The sequence below is a fragment of the Harpegnathos saltator genome, unplaced genomic scaffold (assembly GCF_003227715.2).
Source record: "Harpegnathos saltator strain DR-91 unplaced genomic scaffold, Hsal_v8.6 scaffold203, whole genome shotgun sequence".
Lineage (NCBI taxonomy): Eukaryota > Metazoa > Arthropoda > Insecta > Hymenoptera > Formicidae > Harpegnathos > Harpegnathos saltator.
Window position 1 is genome coordinate 331,930 of NW_020229988.1, and position 19,485 is coordinate 351,414.

General features: G+C 44.7%; 1 protein-coding gene across 1 annotated transcript in view; it reads left to right on the plus strand.

Annotated features, from left to right (window-relative positions):
- The first annotated feature begins 3,226 nt into the window (after positions 1-3,226).
- LOC105189359 (limbic system-associated membrane protein) overlaps positions 3,227-19,485 on the plus strand; it is a 68,606-nt gene continuing 52,347 nt past the window's right edge. Inside the window, exon 1 of the mRNA XM_011151410.3 lies at positions 3,227-3,555. The gene's annotated coding sequence lies outside the window, so the exon portion shown is untranslated. The remainder of the gene's footprint in view (positions 3,556-19,485) is intronic.

The window sequence follows — 19,485 nt, forward strand, 5'->3', positions numbered from 1 at the left end:
TTCCTCGGTAAACTTCCCTCATATTATCATGATAATGACGGCACGTTCTCGTACGCGCGTAACGGGTCAAGACTTAAGGAAACGAGTCATTAAATACAGAGAGAGAGAGAGAGAGAGAGGGTGGGGGAGGACATACAGAATAAAACGGTGGTATAAGATTTGCGCTGAAATACGCCCCGTGTTGGGCAATGTTACGGTGGACGATTTCACGTAAAGTGTGCGACTTGACGATTCGCTTTGTTACAATCACGCGATGAAAAATGATGGACGTTTGATGCAGCCAATCGAGGAGGGAACGCGGCGACTAGCTCACCAGGGTGTAAACGAAGGAGAGAAGAAGGAGTGGAAAAACACAAGGGGCAGATAGCACCTACGGCGAGCGCGAATCGATAGTCCATTCGTAAAGATCGCGGAAATTCGTACAAAGCGAGGGGTTATTTCCTCGCGCGAAGTATTGTATATTTCTCGGTCGCACAACAGGAAAGAGTTGCCGCTTTAACGAACCAACGATTTTGAATTAATCGAGATCTCCGGCGTATTAAATTCCTTTAATCTCGAGTTCTCGGGGCAGGGTCGCAGAGCGCGACGATGCTGAAATCGGTTTCTCACGATTGCGAGGAATATTGACAATAAAACGTCCCGCCGTTCGTTCTCGTTACCGCGACAAATAATAATCCCGCACCGCGCAGTGCCGGATGTAAGCCGAGAGGAACACTACCCGGGCACATCGTATATATCTCCGTCCGGCGTTTATCGCGCGTTAGCGAGACAACATAGTGAGCGACCTACGGCCAACGGAGGAGCACTATCGTAAGAAATATTAAGGGTCGACGAAAAGAAAAAAAAAAGAAAAAAAAAACCGAACCATATGTTCGATGTTGGTCCATAAAATACGATGGTTGAATTGGCCCAAAGTCCTGTGACGCGGACTAGGACGGCGCGGCGGTGTGAAAAATGTCCTAGCGACCGTGCCGCGATCGAAATGAAACGATCGCATTATTACTTGGGTGCGGTAGGAGTTATACAAAGCGAAGGTCTCAGGTGCCTCCTGCAATTTTTTTCGTTCGTCAAGTTTGCGAAGCGATTTCAGATGGGTGTAAAGAATTTCCGCGCCACGCCGCGAATGGAGCGAACTGTCAGTCTTGTCATTTTATTATTCACGCGAGGAAAAACTTGATTAAAAGATTTGATTATTGTATGTGCTGAGAAGTAAAATTTTATCTCACATCTCTTTCTTTACAGCTGTAAGATATCTAAGTAATAATAATGTTGTCAGAATAGAGAAACTATGATATGTGTTGTGTACTGTTCTTGTAATGTGACGATGATGCGTTGTCCACACACACACACACACACACACACACTCTCTCTTCTTTCAATCAAGAGACTCGATTTATGAAGGTTAGCGGCTTCAGTTCTCAATTGCGCGCGTATTAAAAATACGATATTTGTGTAAATTAAACATAAATATCATGTAATATATCATGTAATATCATTTAAAACGACGGGGAAAGAAAACGTTGAGCCAAATCGTACATGTTTTCTTTCCGTTAAAGATTCGGAATTTAAGTTTAGCTGACGTGTATTTTTGTCGGTAACGTACTGTTTGGCAACGTACGGCGAAAAATGAAAAATCGCTCTAGTCCACCTCGCGGCACACTTTTTCGAAGCCGGTGCACGAAAGCATTTTCCCGGGGACGTTCGCGCGACATTTTCAAGAAATTACCTCGCGCAATTTCCTACCTTTCGTTCATACCTTTTACTATCTGGGTAGAAAATGATTTTGTATTTTGCTGGTGCATTTGTGCCGTGACGTGCCAACCGGTGCGGACGCCAACGTTATTCAATATTAGATCACAGCACAGCTCGCGAGCCGTATTCGTTAAGTGTCTCTAGAACAAAAGAAATATTCACAATTCCTGAAAATCTCGAACAAAATCTGTATTAAATAAGAAGGTTCATTCTTTCAAGCATACATCAAAGAGACTACTCGTTCTTATGTCTCCTGCATTTACTCTCCTGGAGAACAATCGTGAATTTAATCGTACAAAGTAACCTCCAATTTTTGAGATCATTTAATTTCACGTATAATGAAATTTTGAGACGACTCGACTATTTTTTTTTCACTTTATTGACAACTCACTCAACTGTTACAGCTCGGTTACAGAATATGCCATTGAAACGACACGATCCCGGAAATCCTGTGTGCGTATCTATTGGCCGAAAGAGGCGATCGCCATGCAAATAGAAAGAGGCAAGTGGAAAAGGATAGGCGGCGATGGGACACAAGTGTAGGACGAGGGTGCAAGGGAGAAGCGAGAAAAGAGGGTAGTGGTTTTCTCGTCAAAAAAGATGAAGTCACCGCGGTTTCGGGGAGGGTAGCTGCACACAACGTCGAGCGGGGAGCTGCGAGGTCGGGGGTGCGTTCTTTAAGGTAGGGGGCATGCGCGGTGTCCGGGGGTGCAGAACGGCTCTCGGAGGTTAGTCGCCTGCCAACATCACGACGTGCCGCTCGCGCCTCGCGATCGTTGGATTTACAAGCATTCACTTTCCTCTTTCGCAGCGCACTCGCTCGTCGTCGTGCTTCGATGATTCTTCGCACGTCGATGTCCGGCTAGTGATCCGCCGGCAAGTGATCCGCCGAGAGAAATCGTCGAAATATTATCGGCTATCCTTTTCTCTCTCTCTTCTCTCTCTCTCTCTCTCTCTCTCTCTCACGTCGACGCTGCCGCCGAATTGCCGCCGAGACACCGAGTTCGTGATTTCGAATTCGTCCAACAGTGCGTGTGTTTGCGCGACGTCGATCGTGACGACGACGACGACAACGACGAGGACGACGACGACGACGGTGACAGTAACAACAACGACGACGACAACGACGACGTCGACGACGACGACGACGATCGTGTCTGCATTTCGGGAATGTGCTATCGCGCTTGGACGGTGCTCCGATCGATTCGCTAGAATGTGGATCGCGCAGCGGCTACGGACGAAGGTTAGGTTGACGCGGGACGATTGACGCGGTGATTTGTTCGGCAGGACCCATCGCCGGAAATCCGGTGAGAGAGCGCATCTATGCAAACGTTCGTTCTTGCGACCGATGGTGCGGATCAAAGTGGCCGATCGCGATACGATAACGGAATGAAAGTGCGCGCGAGTGCGCACTCGTTCTCGGGAGCAGTTTGTGATCCGGATACGCCGTCGCGTACACGACGGACGGTGATTTATCGCGAGGCTCGCGGTGTTCTCACGAACGGCCGCGACGGAGACACGCATCGGAAGTGACTGCACCGTACGTGTGTCATCGCCACTGCGGCGAACGACGCGTAAAAGTGCGCCAGGAAGTAACTTCGAGCCAGGGGAAATATCCTCTCTTCCGGATCTACCGTGCCGGCGAGGGAGACTCTCACCGGGGATCCCACTTGGATTGGAGAGGATTGAGCTGCATTTCTGCAGCGATCCGGATGCGTTTCTGCAGTACGCGCGCCGCAGACGCGAGAACGCTACCTCGTCCAGCGAGTTCGTACGCGGTGACCGAGCTAGTGTAGTGCCGAGGTCCGTAAGTGATGTCCATCAGAGCTTCCTTATGTCTGTGTGTGTGTGTGTGTGTGTGTGGGTGTACATACGTAAATCGTTGGGCTTCTCCTGTAAAGTGACAGCGGGGCAGCGGACAGGCGTCGATGCGCAAGATTTTACAAACAGCCTCGTATCTACCTCTGTAGCGCAGAACTTAACTTTGGAATAATTCTCGAGGGAGTTATCTTTCCCGACGGCGCGACGGTTGTTTGGGCTTTGATCGAGTTACTCGGAACACACTTGACAAAATTCGTGTTTCCGTCCAAGATAGTAACGAGTGCGCGGTAAAACCGCGATGCGGTTCAGATGCTCTCCTGAAAATTCACTTTCTCGTCGGGAGGATTAGGCAGAGGCAAAAAATGTATGCTCGTCCTGAGAAAAAGAAGTTTAAGTCGGAAAATTCTTTAAATCTTACTCTCGAAGGAAGCGTAGAGATTTTTTAGGCAAACGTTTCGAAAGAGAATAGGGATTTGTTTAGTGCAGTATGCGAAACTATCAAATAGATCCAGTTGTCAAACAGATAATTAATGAGATTAATAATTAAAATTCCAAAAAATTTTTTATCCAATAAATTTAATTAAACGGATGGATCTCTCGATCCGTCCTCCTTTGTACAGCCGAGGAAATTTAACTAATTTTAGTGCAAAATAAAATATTATCTAATTAGTTTAATGAAATCCCGTTGCATCCGCATTCAATATTGGTGATTTATAAACGCATGCGTGTTAAAAGTGAAACAGCATATTTAGCGGCTAATAATTAATAATGAGAGCAAATTAATGTTGTTCAAAATATTGTGCTAATAATCATAATGAGCACGTGTTGTAGGCATGACCGTACAACATAAAGGATTAATGACGCTTGTTGTAAAAGGTCACGATAATAATAGCAACAATTTTGGGAACAATTTAGTGCGTAATAATTACAATAGCACTCTTAATAATAGCGCCGCCGGTGCCGCGACGCATTGGTGGATTGAAGCACACACGTTACGACAATTATTGTCGACAATGAACAATAATATTTACTCGCGGGAACAGATGGAAATTTCTCGCTTGATTTTCTAATGGGATTTCATGTCGTTTCCACGGGGGCGCGATGATGAGCACGGTAGACGTACGCGGGAACTTCGATTTGCACCCCAGACGAAAAACCTAATACAATTTATCAGCGAAGCCGCGCAAATTTTAGCGCCGAATATGCAATCGACTGCACATGCTGAATATGCAATGCGTTCCCCAACTTATATTTCTGGCGGAAGGAATTTTATTGGACGCCGCTGCCGCGGCGCTTTGCGCTGTTAGGCAATAAAAATGCTCAAAGTTAATCGATTATCTCCTATGAGCTCGATGAGAGTTTAGGATTCGCGTTTTTATCTCGAGTGTCTAGTTTAGTGTTTGTTTACGGACTTTGCGTATGACGCGCCGCTGAAATTATATTAGCTGTGCAGAGAAAGAGAGAGAGAGAGAGAGAGAGAGAGAGAAAGAGAGAGAGAGAAAGAGAGAGCAACGTAATGGAATATTCAGGTCGGTCCCGTTTAACTTTAGTTTAATCGCGTTTATCGCGCAGTGCGGGCGAGCGCGCACATCTCTCTTTTTTTGCTCGGGTGTCCAAGAAATTCGTCGAGGACAGTCGTCGATTCAACTGTCGTCGTTGATACAAAGGAAGCGAACTGCGGCCGATCGGTCGAAACAATGTGATTGGCTTGACGGCAATTGATCATCGATGCGATTTTACTTTGCTTCGACACACTTGAATCGGCGATAAATCCTTGCCTGTCTCCGGTAACGAGTACGTCGACAAAGCACCGCGGAGGCACAATGAGAAAAGCCCGAGACTCGAGAAAAGTCTCCGGGATGTTTGAGAATCATTAAGAATGCACCGCGAGCGTTTTCTTCCTCGCGCTGCATTTCGGCGCGCCGGAAACAGATGGTGTTTGAACGGCGCGGGATCACCGCTATTGTTACACCCGCGACACGTGCACGGGATTTAGGCTATCGCGGGCACGCGAGATAGGTGATCCCTCGGTAGTCAACTATTCATCTTCATTCACGAGGCGTAATTTCGCGAATTGCCGTCCATCGATCGCGTCCTTCGTGCCGTTTCGGAATACGCGCGCCGCCCGCGCCGCGCTCCGCGGCGCCGGAGAAATGGCCAGTATTTTCTGACACAATAGCTGGAGTAGTGGAGATTACGCGCGCGCCCGTTCGATAACGCGCTTCTCATTCTCGTGCACATTAAGCGTAGAATTTTTTCCGCCGACCAGGTTAGCGGACACGCCGTAATGGATCGTCCCGTCGCTTGTCGCGAATACATCAGTGGTGGGCGCGAGGTGGACTTGTTAAAACGAGTAATTAACAACGGACGTCCATTATCAGCTTGTTTCATGGCATTCTAGTTTTCACCGGCGATTCTTTAGTGAAACGCGATTCAATCACCTGTATTACGCGCGCATTGTTCGTTACTGCCTCTATCGGAACGAAGCGAATCAATTCGCGGCGGGGGAAGAGAAAGAAAAATATATCAAAATCCACGGCGATCCGTGATGGAGATTGCTACGGCACGAGCGATAAACGATCGCAAGTTGCGCGTCGTTGCGCGTAAGTGAAGTTTTAACGCATCAGGAATTAACTTAGCTTTGACAGAGATCCACTTTTTCATATTTTGCGTCGCCAAAGGCGAGGAATTGTTATGCGCATTTGTTTATATTTGTCTGCGGGGCCAGAAAACGTTCGGTCTCGCAAATTGATTCGATTCACTGCGAAATGAATTCCTCTTGGAATCAGTGGATTATTTAGTATTTTGGAAGCGCGTACTATACGTTGGCGAAAAATTGTTTGATTTTGTTAAGTCTCTATTTTGCGCTGGTATTCGGTGAGAAATAAATTAGTTATCTACCGTTTCAAAACAAAACGCGTTAAATATTTCCATTTTTACGCATGAAATGTTTTCTTTTATTTATTTTTTTTTGCAAATTCCTGAATGACAGCAACAGCGAACACGTCGGCAAAAACGCACGCATGGAATTCTCACAAAAGCAATATTCCTAATGCCAAGCGCTGATGCGCCGAAAAGGAGAAAAAAAAATCATTTTTGAAGCTGCGTAATATTAAATTATTGATTATTGGATTATTAAAGAAGAGAAGCGAGATTAATCTAAATATAATGATATACGCAAACTCGCGAATCTCATTCCGAGAGAAAACAAACGAAAGCACGGGTCGTTAAAACGAAGATCGCGACGATAGCGTAAAATCTCAGCTTTAATTTACGTTTGAGATGCATGGTGGTTGAAATTTACGTTAAAAATACGCAATTTCGCGCTTTTACGAAGAGTTCTTGTTGCTTCGAAGACGCTTCTGGCTAACTCGCATTCGCGTAATGCGAGCGCCGTGACGCAAATTGAATTAATAATAATAACGGCGGTGGACCGACGAGACGGTCCGCTACGGAACTCGCGGTATCTCGTTGTTTCGCTGGTCATACTGGTGACGGTCTATGAGAGAGCGGATCGCATGGAGGGTAAATTAATTACTTTGATTATGATTAGCCGTGCGTTATGCAAATCGCGTGAGGAGATACAGGCATGACCGATATTCGGCCATTTTACTAATTGCTTCTTGATTCGTCGGTGGTTTTAACACGCGCGAAATTGTGTAAACGTAAAACTCAATCCGGACCACGTGCGCTGTGAGGCGCGCACGTCGTCGTGTGTGCGCATGATGATTGAAACAGCACCCCAGAGAAACGTCGGAAAAATACATTCTTTTATACAATAAAGTCTTTATCGCGCGCATATTCCTTGCGCGTAATTTATTAATGTTTACTCGTTATCATTACCCCTGTCGTATTTTTATTACGTGCTTGTAAAAATTAACTACGGGCCTACAAAGAGAGAGTGTAGACATTTTATATTATAAACGTCAGGCGTATATATGAAGACATCATGGATTGGAATAAGACATTTTACTTGTGTCTTAAACAAATTTTGCAACCAACTTGGTGGCAACTGGTAACATTGCAAATTTGAAGCATTTCCCAGTTGAGCACTGTATTGAAAACTATTCGTTATTCGTACGTGTAATATACGCTCAATAACGTACGCTTCATCAGTTCATTATAGTCGCCGAATCGTAACAATCGTAGGTAACGGTTAGTCAGCGTAACTCTGAAACAATAATTACCCGACGTCTCGTAATGTCGCTTTGATGCCATTGTGTGGTTAATCAATCACTCGCTAGGCCACTAATCCCATTTCAATAGATACCATTTTCCGCGATTATAATTCAAAGGATTATCGAGTCGCTGAGCGAGTAACTTACGGCATGACAGGCAAGGTAATGCAGAATGAGAGGATGATCGATTAAGGTATCTTGAAGTTCCCGATACGCGCGCACGCTTCGAAATTCAAATTGCGCGAGGCAGACGCGGCGCTTCTCTCACGACCGAGAAGTGCCAAGATGTTGGCAGATGATCGACCGCGCTTCGCGCCTCTTCTTCGTCTTTGTTAATTCGCAGATGTGTGTGTGTGTGTGTATGTGTGTGTCGCGACATGGGTATGTAACGCGTAACGTGTCTGTTACGACGTGTTCCCTGACCGAATTAAGATCTGTCCATTCTTCGGCCGTCACAAATACGACCCGCAGGAGCTGACCGTCATAAAAAATTCCATTTCACGCTCGTCGTGGCGGCGAGAAAAGAGCGATAATATCGCGTATACCCATTCCGCACGGATTTCCTTTTCTCCAATATTGCCACGGGACGGACAAATTATAAGGAGTAAAGGAGTATCTGTGTTGACGTAAAGTATCGTTGATCTTCGCATGGGCCGACGAAAGGTCTCGAGGAGGATATATCCTACCTGATATGTCTCTCTCGTTGATGCTACACAAATGATGAGAAATGGCAGTATAATGACAATGTCTCGTTTGTAGATTAACCATTGCGAATGCTTGACATTCCATTATTTCGCGAAGGGTCGGACGAAATAATGGCTTCGGAGCGAACCGGAGACGGTCGGTGCGAAGCTTTCATTAATATAATTTATTAATGCAGATAGATACATATAAATGTACGTATACACACGTGGCCTTACTTTGTGCACACGTGAGAAACGTAAAGAGACGGAAGAAATGTAGGAGAGAATTTATATCCTTCACATATTCACGGATACGAATTTATACGGTGAATTTATATGACTTACAAAGACCCATTGTTCGACTGCTACATCAGCCAAATATTATATTTGCTAGTTTGCCAATCTGAGCCGAGAGAGAATGTGCGCGATAAAGATACATTTGATATTAAACAGCGTATTCAAAGTTACATATTGAACTGCGTGCGTTTCAAAGTTATCGTATGACGTATACGATAAGCAATTCCTGGAAATTTCGGTCTTCAATATGTTTACCAATTATTTGGCATTCGACATTGCAGTGAAAATCAGGTCGCGAAATCGTCATTCGACAAAGTCAAAGTAGAGCGCGGGGTACCGCGCGTTCAAACGATATTGCGTCGATGGGGATGCCGTGTCGCACGTTGCTGAATTCCTAAACACAGCGTATTCCGTGGGGGAACGGGCGATAAAAATTACAACACGCTGGAACGTGATGCGACTAAAGTTTGCCGGCTGCATTAAAATTGCACAAGTTGACGTCGCGATTCTTCACGAAAGAACTATTAAGAGTAATGGCTTACTCGTCTCTAACATTTATGCGGTTCGTGTTAGAATATGCGAAGTTGCGCGCGTTATGCAATATCTACCTTACCTTTTCAAAGTAAGCAAGTGTGCAACTTTCCTCGCCGGCAATTTATCGCTGCAGTTTCCAAACGGCCGTGTTTATTGTATCGCCAGCCTTGTAAAATTTCGCCGAAATTTCGAACTTGACGCGAATCGGTAGTTAAATGCTCTTCAAACAACAGCCTTTCTTCTCTTTTCTCGTCATGTTAAGGGTGCGGCCAACAGAGCTTTCGATTTAGGGGTGCACTAAATTCAATATTCGACGTTCCCAAATTGTGCGTCCTCGCGTAGCGCCGAGTTCTATTTGGCGGACCGTAATATTCTATCGTTATCAGACTGTAACTTCCGATCGAGTGCAAACGCTACGCGCCCCGTCGTATATTTTGCGGAAACGGGCCGACTAGGAGGAAGGTACTTCGAACACACTCGTAATTCGATTATCGAAAGTCTCTTCAGTTCTCCGAGTGAATTGTCCCCAAAAGTTTGCGTTTACGGTTTCTTCGGACCTTGTCACGCACGCGCGACTACATGCGCGCGTTTCGGTTCTCCGGCCGCGATAGCGCTCTCTCTCTCTCTCTCTCTCTCTCTCTCTCTCTCTCTCTCTCTCTCTCCCTCTCTCTCTCTCTCATAAGCCGATATTAAATTATTTACCTTAAACTAATGTACACCTACGCATTAACGTAATGTTTGTGACCGATCGACTCAACGCGATCAACGTCACACCGCAGCGTAAATTAAATTTCAGTTATACATCGATGTCTCGTTAATATTCAATTAATTTAATTACCGCCCACGCACTGAGCGATTTATGAAACATACAACGCAGAACACGTATGATCCACGGGCTATTTGAAACGCGGGCGCACAGATTTTCTCGCAACATAAAGAATTTAGATTAACGTCACCGGCTTGTGTATATAATGTTTGTCGTTATGAAATTACTAGGGATGCAACGATTTCTCAAAATATCGATAACGATATTATCGTCATTTAGAACGATCATATCGTTCTAAACGATACAACGATAATATCGATAATTTTGAAAAATATCGATATCTATATAAAAAAAAATATATACATATAGGCGTATGCATATAAAGAGTATACACGAAAAATAAAAAAAAATCTTTTAAACATTTTTATCTTCATGTAATTTATTGTCATATTCTTATTAGAAAATATATAATAAACCGCAGTCGTTTGCCGGAGATCACCGCATACACGGAGCAGGAGATTTATTACGGTTCAACGATCGAGGTGAAAATCGAGGTGAAAGTGAGCGAATTTCCTATAGACATCGACCAATTACATAATATATATTCTAGTGAATTTACTTGTGTACTTTTCATCTCGGTCGTAGAACCGTAATAATAGGCCTCCAGAGCTCTGTAATTGAAAAACACGAAATATCAATAAAATTCACGTCGATATGTCGATTTTATCGGAGATAAAAAAATAAATCGATAAATATTCGACATTCGTCTCTCAATGTATCGATATTTCGATATTATCGATTTATCGTTGCAACCCTAGAAATTACACGGTAGTAGAGGTTACATTTTTGATACCACGATATCAGATGCGCGGATCGATCCCTGTTCTAACAATGAACCCACGTATATTCCGGCGGCAACTTGTATTTACTTAGGCTTTACATAGGCCACAGCATTGTTTGCTTCAACAGGGAGGGAGTTACCCGCGGCGTGATGCGCCGTCGAATCGCGCGAGCACCGTCGCCACCGGTGGTTGTGCCAAATTTTTCCTCGAATCCAGTCGCGCGTGATTAAAACCGCGATCACCGACAAATTATCGAAATTGTTCCAAAGTCCGCGAGCCTCGACGGTTGTTCGCCGAAACACGGACAGTTTGTTCGTTCGTTCTCGCTCGGCAGAGATAGTTGCAGGCAGCGCTAATGCGGGAAATCCGGACTAAAGCTCTCTTTAACGGTAAAGATTACCGTTAATACACGCTATAAGGATTATAGTGCCGGCTCATAAAACGGAATATCCCCGGCCTTACGTCGGGCATGGCGCGGCGAAGCGACCGCGGCGGGGCTGCCCCGTAGTGGGTGGAGTCGTCGAGAGCGGAATTGCCCTTGTCTTTGTATAATCAAGCTTCGTTGCTCGAAGCACTCGCCGGGATGCGCCGCGCCGCGGTTACCGCAGTAAGGGAAGGGAAGGATGACTTTATCAAAGGTGCATTACTTATTCCCGCCCCATTGAGTTAAACGCCCTGCGGACGGCGGGCGACGCGCGCCGAGCGCGACTCGCTCTCGGATGAGCGAAAATACCGGCGAAAATAGTAGCGGCAACCAATTGTTACCGTGTAATGCAATGTTCCTTTGTCCAGCGAAGAAATACGGTGCCGCAATCTGTACTTTGTTAGTTGGACGCAACTTTCTAATTGTCACGTTGAAAGAAGTCGGAGGAAAGAGCGCCGCGAGAGAAGTCCAAGTCCGCGCAAGTGACGTAATTACATTGCGGCGAACTAAACTCGCGTATGGCTTAGCTATTATTATTATTATTATTGTCGGCGTAGGCGAAATTGTTGTTTCTTCGTCCCCGACGACGGCCGAGGTTTTTCGCCGTGCGCACTTCCGACGACGTGCACTTGCGGACGAATCGTATCAACCGAGATGCTCGGATGGCTCGAAACACGTTCCGAGAGTGGCCGATAAACCGCATCGTCCACTTTTGTGTGCGAGTTTAACTAATAAAAATCACCCATGAGAAGCTCTCGATTAAAGGACGATGTATTCCGGCGGAACGCGAATCGCTCGACTTTATCGCTCGTAAGCGCTCGCGATGAAATCGTTGAAACGGAACGAGCGATCGTCGAAGATGATAGCGAAACGAACCGTTACGGGGGCAGTAACAATTCGGGATTTCAACGACGTTTTTCGCGGGTCACTAGCGATATCGGATTTCTCCGAGCGTTCTTTCGCTTTTGCGTGCACGGTTGGCGCCGAGATAAATACCCCGTAGCGAAGCTACGGTTATTAAAAATCTAGCGCCGTCACGATCGTCACGTCGCGTCGTTGGTACGACCCTCGGATTCACGCCGAATTACAGTTACGTTACTCCAGTCGGCCCATTCGAACGCCCCTCGACGACGACGATCGGACGACGGGTCGTCGTCGTCGTCATCGTCGTCGTCGTCGTTTCCCCTTCACATTTCCCCCCTCGTCTGTAAAAATCGCTAATATATCCAAGCTCGCGAAACGTGTTCTTGGCTTTCGCATTCACGAAGGGTCGGCGCGCATTGTGCGCGCCAAGATTTATGCTCGAATGAAGCATAAGTAAAAGGAGAGTCGGATGACGAAAGAGGGTAGAATTTATTATGCTCGGACACATCCGGGCGTCGCGACGTGCTGGAAAAAAGAAAAGGAGGACGAGGGGAGGAAAAAAAGATAAAACGAAAAACGAAGCGAGGTGGATAGCGCGCTGGTCCAACCTCGGTCGGTTCTACAATGGGATGCCGACGTTTCATCGCGCTGCGGTTTTATTTTAATTATCACGCTGGATGGTGTCTACACGTCCGCGCACGATGAGATATGTAGATTTTGAGGGAGATGATTCGCAGAAGCAGCAGCGCGGTAGCAAATTGAATTTATTGGACGTGTAGCGTTTCAGCTCCGTTAATGACGTTGCTGCGGAGACCGGAAATAACAGCGCTATCATTACTGCTGCGTTAATTATGAGTCCGAGCGGAATTATCATCGTATCATAATTATAACGCGATAATTTGACGCGATTGTCAAAATTTGCGTTTTATTGGTGGAAATTACATCTGTCGCAACACGGATAAAATCGATGTGGTGTAAGTATCGGTCGCGACGGACAACGTGTGCACATACGGCAGACACAATTCGTTCTTTGCTCGATTATCGATTGAATTCCATGAAACGTACGTTGCATTGTTCGTGTTTGATATCGCGAAGAGCGCGCGAGCACATTTCCCGGCTGCTTTCATTACGGAATGAAACACGCGACGATGCTTGTAATATTCCGTTTGATCTTGTGACTCCGCGAGACTATTTCTGAAGGTTCCCTTTTAAGTGCAGAAAAAATAACATGTATCGCGTGTATCACGAAGCGTTATATATCGTTTCCGGAGGACACTCGAACGCGCGAAGCAGGTCGGGCTCAATTTTCAGGGAATGATGAAGCTGGGCCCTATTCTTGTATTGTCACAGCGTCTCGTTGTGTGCACGTTTCATTTTTTAGACATGACTACCGTTACCGTTACTGTTGGCGAAGAAAATATCGAACTTGCACCGTTACCTTCTGTATATATGTATATTGATATTGTGATTAATTAAATCGCGCAGCGGCCATTGGAATTGTAGCGCGCAAAATCGGCGGACGGGCGAGCGGCCAGTTAATTAGAGCGAATTAATGTTCGGAATAAGATTCGCAGCTTTCGGTAACCTATATTTCGGTAACCTATAAGGTGAACATCAATAAAACTGCGTTCCGCGCGTGAACTCGTGCGCGAACTATTCGGAATTTTTGATTCACAAGTTTTGATAAAGCCCGAGTTTATGAACCGGCGAGAGGACCGATGCTCTCTTTATTCCCCTGAGTGTTGGCACGTGAAAACTTTTCCATTCTGCTCAGTTGAGGCATATACAGGCATATGTAGATACCGGATAAGACCGATGATATAAGCATCGTAAGATGTATTTAATATTCCAGTCTCGAGCATACTCATTCGTAATTGCCGAACGATTTTCCCGCAGTTTACTTCACTTTCGTGCACTTGAAGGCGAAACTGTGAACTTGCGAGATGCGAGGTGCGCATTATTCTTTTATATTTCCGATGCGATTCCTTTCCTTCTCCGAGTCTATATTTTACGCTCTTGGTTTAGTTTCCCGTACGCGTACGTTCGCGAGAGAAATTATAAATTTCTTTAAGAGTTCTGTTTGCAGATAAACTGGCAAACAAAATGTAGACGCTTTTTTGTTCGAACAATTCGCGATTATCTTCTATAAAAAAAGAAATATCTCGTTCCGGCGACCACTTCAGTCGGAATTTCACGTGTATTTATGCAACCGCAGCTTCTCCGTATTTTTTTGCCGGCGAGTCGGAATAATAATTCTCCTTTTGGTCCCGGCAGTATTTTACCTTTTTATGCATGCCATGGAAAGTAAATCAGGCCATGTCCCGGGAATTGCATGCGGTACGTGTTAAATTAAATTGAAGTTTATTATATATACGCAATCTTGCGAGACCTGGACACATTTCTGCGACGACGGAATAAAATTCACAGTCTAAACAATTTCAGACACACATATCGCGCACGCGTACTGCGCGAAAGTAATTTTAATTAAACTGGGCTTTATTTATGCGTGTTTCTATCGAATGGAATTGAATACTTTTTGCGAACTGTTAATTTACTTTGCTTGATTATATGCCGAAAAAAATGTGCTTTAAAAACGCAATTTAAAAACAGCAGAGAGAAAATCACTGTAATATCATAATTTCCTCCGTAAATCTTTTTAATGCTAGTACTCGCGTAAATAAGATAAGCTTGAGTTAAATATTACCGCTTGAAGCGCACCGCAAATTTCACTCGCGATGTTCCCCCGTAGAAGCGAATGAGCACGGCGTGCGACAATGTTGCATTAATAAAAAAAAAATACGTTTTTATAATTTTAACACCTCTGTTAGCTGACCTCACATGGTCACGATGAGAGTATCTGGGGTGCTTAGGTATATTACAGAACACACTGGGAATTGAATAGAAAAGTCATCAAAAGCAACGCGTGAGTTTTCGCCACAACAATTAAACTCGCGTTTCTGTGCGCGACTGTGCACACACGATTGTTCGTTTTAATGCTCATTACGGCGGTTCATTCGAGATGTCGAGAACCGTGGAAGTGAGGTTCTTTCTTTCTGGCCGGAAAATCCGCGTGCGCAGCTTCGATCTTCTTCCCATTCATTTGATTTGTCCTATTTTATTTCCGTTAATGCCTTAGCAATATCGTGATATCAAGCCCATCCGAGATTGTCTTACATCCGCAGGAAAGGAAGTATAGTGAAACTCGCTCCTCTCTACGATTCTCTGTACTGCGTTCTCTAATATCCGATCGGTGCATTTGTGTCTGACAAGTTGCCGATGGAAATTTCAATGCTTCTATCTGTTTTGTTGCCGTTGCCGACGGAATACAATAATGTCTACAAATTCGGTTTATCGCAACCAACAGCAAGAGATAAGTACAAGAAAAGTAATTTTCGCTTCATACTCGCAAATCATACATGATATTTTGACGTACGTCGAAATAAATTGTAAAATTACACTTGAATAAAAATACATTCATATGGACACGGGGACGTGAGAAAAGAAAGAGGGGGAAGGAAAATGGTACAATGCGATAATTAGTATATCCGGAGAACCGACTTTGTGATGTACGGTGGTCATTTTGCCATTAATACGAGAAGGGCAATAAAGGGGAGAGAAAAGAGGTGGTGAGGGGTGGTGAGAAAGAGAAGACGCAAGAGGCTGCCCTTTGCGGAACGTAACTGAAACTACAGGCCCGCCGGGAAAGCGTATTATTGCAATTTCACATGCAAAAGTTATTACACCCGAAATTGTCTGAAAATTGCGTTCTCTAGACTCAACCACGCTTGTTCTTGCCTTCGCCTTCTTGCGTTCGCCTTCTTTTAGAGTAAATCGGCGTTTGCACTTTCTCACTCGGTTTGGAGTATGTACGTGGAATAGACTTATCTCTCTCTCTCTCTCTCTCTCTCTCTCTCTCTCTCTCTCTCGCTACGGAGATAAGTCTATTCCGCGGGTCGGGTCGTATATATATTCGCGCGATCTTAAATCCGGCAGAAGAAATATCGACGCGCGCAAATGCTTCGTTCGGGAGCGACGACAGTGACGTTTACAGAAACAGATTTGCATCGCCAGGTCACGATCCTAGATTTATGAAAAGATTTCTCATGCATTACGTAGCACAGAGAGTTGCAGCGTGCAGGGTCCGATTGCGTATTTTGTCTGTTTTGACCACATCGCGCACGATGAAAACGCGGGGCGACAGTTACATTTGGAGCGCGTGACGCAAATACAGATAATAATCGAAATTCCAATAATATTATTATTGCAACATGAGTTTATATGTAGGCGACATATTTATTTAATAAAGGTCACTGCGTTGGTATTCAGAATCGCACTTGTGTACCGGAAAATTTATTCATTTTATTTTAGTCAATGATATTATACACCTAATGTATGAAATGCGATAAACTCTTGGGTCGGTAATAATGATATTTAATATTTAGTCAATCGTTATCGCGCTAATTCGTCACCGATCAATTGCTGAACGCAAAACAGAGCTCCGCGTGCATACGAGAGAGAAAGAACAGAAAGAGAGATAGAGAGAGAGAGAGAGAGAGAGAGAGAGAGACTCGCGCCTTTTTTCTCGGCATCGATTAGTTCCTCGCGAACGATTCGAGTCGGTTTTACCGACTTGCGCAAAGGGACTTTGAGATATGCCAGATGACATGACGAATATCGTGTTCGTCTTGTAATTACGTACGTCGGGGTATAACATGGATAATCAAACGGTCAGGCGTCCCCATTCCCAGTGGAAAATCACCCTCTTGGTGCTGCTCAGGCCGCATGCATGATTCCATCTTAGAAATCTTAGAGGGGAAACAGTCGTCGCGGACCGCCGTTAAATATCGGGCTCGTGTGTCCCTTTTGTTCAGGCAATCCGGACGAACGCGAGTCTACTTATTGCTGCTCTGTGTACGCGTTTCTTCCCATGACTCTGCCATTAACCGATCCATTATTACGGTGCTGCGACGGAACTCGGCAATGCGACGTTTGATGCCGAACACAGATGCAAAGGCACACACCGTCGAGACCGTGTGCTAATGTTTGATGCAAAACGTCGGGCGATCTTTATCAGCTCCCGTTGCTCAGACCGTTTGTACGTATGTAACCAATAATTTGGTTTAGCCCCAAGGGTATCGTCGTCTTACGCATTTGCACACGGTGCGTGCGGCTCGAAGATGGGGGTGCGCGATAAACGAATTACCGTCTCTTCTCTGGTATTAGCAGCCGTAAAACTGACGTTTCTTGCTCTGAATTCTTGTTTCTGACGAGGATAGAGGTCGATTTCGCGAACATATGTAAAATATTATTCCCAACGTTATGCTCTTTGTGCCGAGAAATGTTCAAACTTCCGCAAGTTTATGGATACCATATAGCTTTAACTATAAATTGACGTGACTATACGCGACTGGGTCAGTAGATCGATATGAGAGAGCGCGCGTCGTAAGAATCTTTCGACTCACGTCGTAGCATCGTTGTTGTACAACGTTGTTGTGACTAATGAGCGTAATTGTGACGGGGTGAGATAATCATGTGCTTAATTAAATATATACGCTTCGTTGATCGAATTTTATAGGATTGCAAGAAGACGAAATTTACGTGAAAAATGGTTGTGTCTTTCAATGTCACACAATTATCAAAAAGCACAGAGCTTTTTGATAAATGTGTGTGTTGTCGGCGTAAACTTTTTGTAGGTAATCCGTGTGTATCTGCGCGAGTGTAAGAGATTCTTGGTCCGAGAAGAAATAAGGACTCGACGTCGTAAATTCTACTCTCTTAAGAAATGCTCGTAACGTGAATTGCTCGTAAACCTCGCGGGATTTTTAATTACCGTTAACGCGGCCATTCCGCCGGCGCACAAATCAAAATGATAACGCGCAATGTACGAGCGATAAACGATTACCTTTGACAATAAATTATTGCTGTGTAGCGGTTCTAATTTTCCGGTAGATGCACTCGTAACGGCCCGCGATGTCATGGCTGTTGATATATGAACGTTTAAGTATTCTCAAATTGAAGAATCGTTTGAATCAGGTCGAAGATATCCGTCAGCTTAAAATAACACTGCTCGATAACATTTTTCCATCACTTAACGTGTAATAATTATATTTACGTATATAATAGGAATAATAAGAATAATTGGAAATATTAATATTTCCGCGTTAGATTATTTAATATGTGCTTCTCGCGATACTCTGGTCTGGAAGTGAGTAAATTACATAATTAATACATTACCTATCGAAGTAAATAATTAAGAAAAGCATTTTTCAAACCTCAAGAAACACAAGAGGCACAAGTTAAGCATTTGTAACATGGAAGGATAATAGTTTGTGTATCGTGTCTTAAAATTGTTAATTGGTCCTTTAAGTTTGGGCCTAAAGTCTGCGGGATTCGTGTGGAACAAAATTCCGACTCGGAAATACAGCGAATGGTAATTATCTGGTTGACAATTTTTCTCCCCGCGTGTTACACAGTGCTCCCTAATGTACGCACTGTGCAGCCCGCTGAATTAATGCAAATTTATACCCGCATGCTTATGCGCAAATTCCGTTGTAAGCCGATCAGCTTATCGCGGACTTACGGACCGTAGGGACAAATAAAACGCGAAAATGTGCACGGTGTAGTTCGCAGGATTGCCCCTTCGCCTTCGTTTGGGGGTTGAAATTTCTCTGAGTCATGATCCGCTTTCAACTCACGCAAGCAAATTCACCGATTCGCGTGCGTATCTGCACGCGCATGTACTCGTACATGTGTATCGCGCGCATAGTGTGCGTACAAACTTCATTATATCGAAACATCGAGTACCAGTTTTAGGGCGATCGTAAAATCGCGGTTTCCATTTATCTTTTTTGCAACGCTTTCGCGCATATACGTATGAGAAGAAATTTCATATCAATAGCAGTAGGCGGCGAAATTCAAATCTGAATACACCTGAACGAATAACGATTCTCCCAAGGCCGCAGGTATATTGACGGAGCAATTATACGGCCCACAGTCGTTGAACTGAACGCGCTCGCAAGAATGTTCTCATACGTCTTGGATCAAACTTCACGAGAGTTCAATCCCATTATCGTAGCGCGATATGCGTATCACTATAAAAAGAAACCTGTAATAAAGAAGGAGAAATAATGTATGTGTCTGCGCTGCCCTCGAAATATAGAGCTCGCGAGGTCCTTTTACATCTCGACCGTAAAAGCGTCAAAAAACGATAGCGGACGGTGAACGTTAACGGACGGCCCCGTAAAAGCGGGCGCTATCATCAGCGTGAAGAGAACGTAACTCGCTGGTGCTCGAGGCGCCATAGATTCGCCTTGTATGTACACAT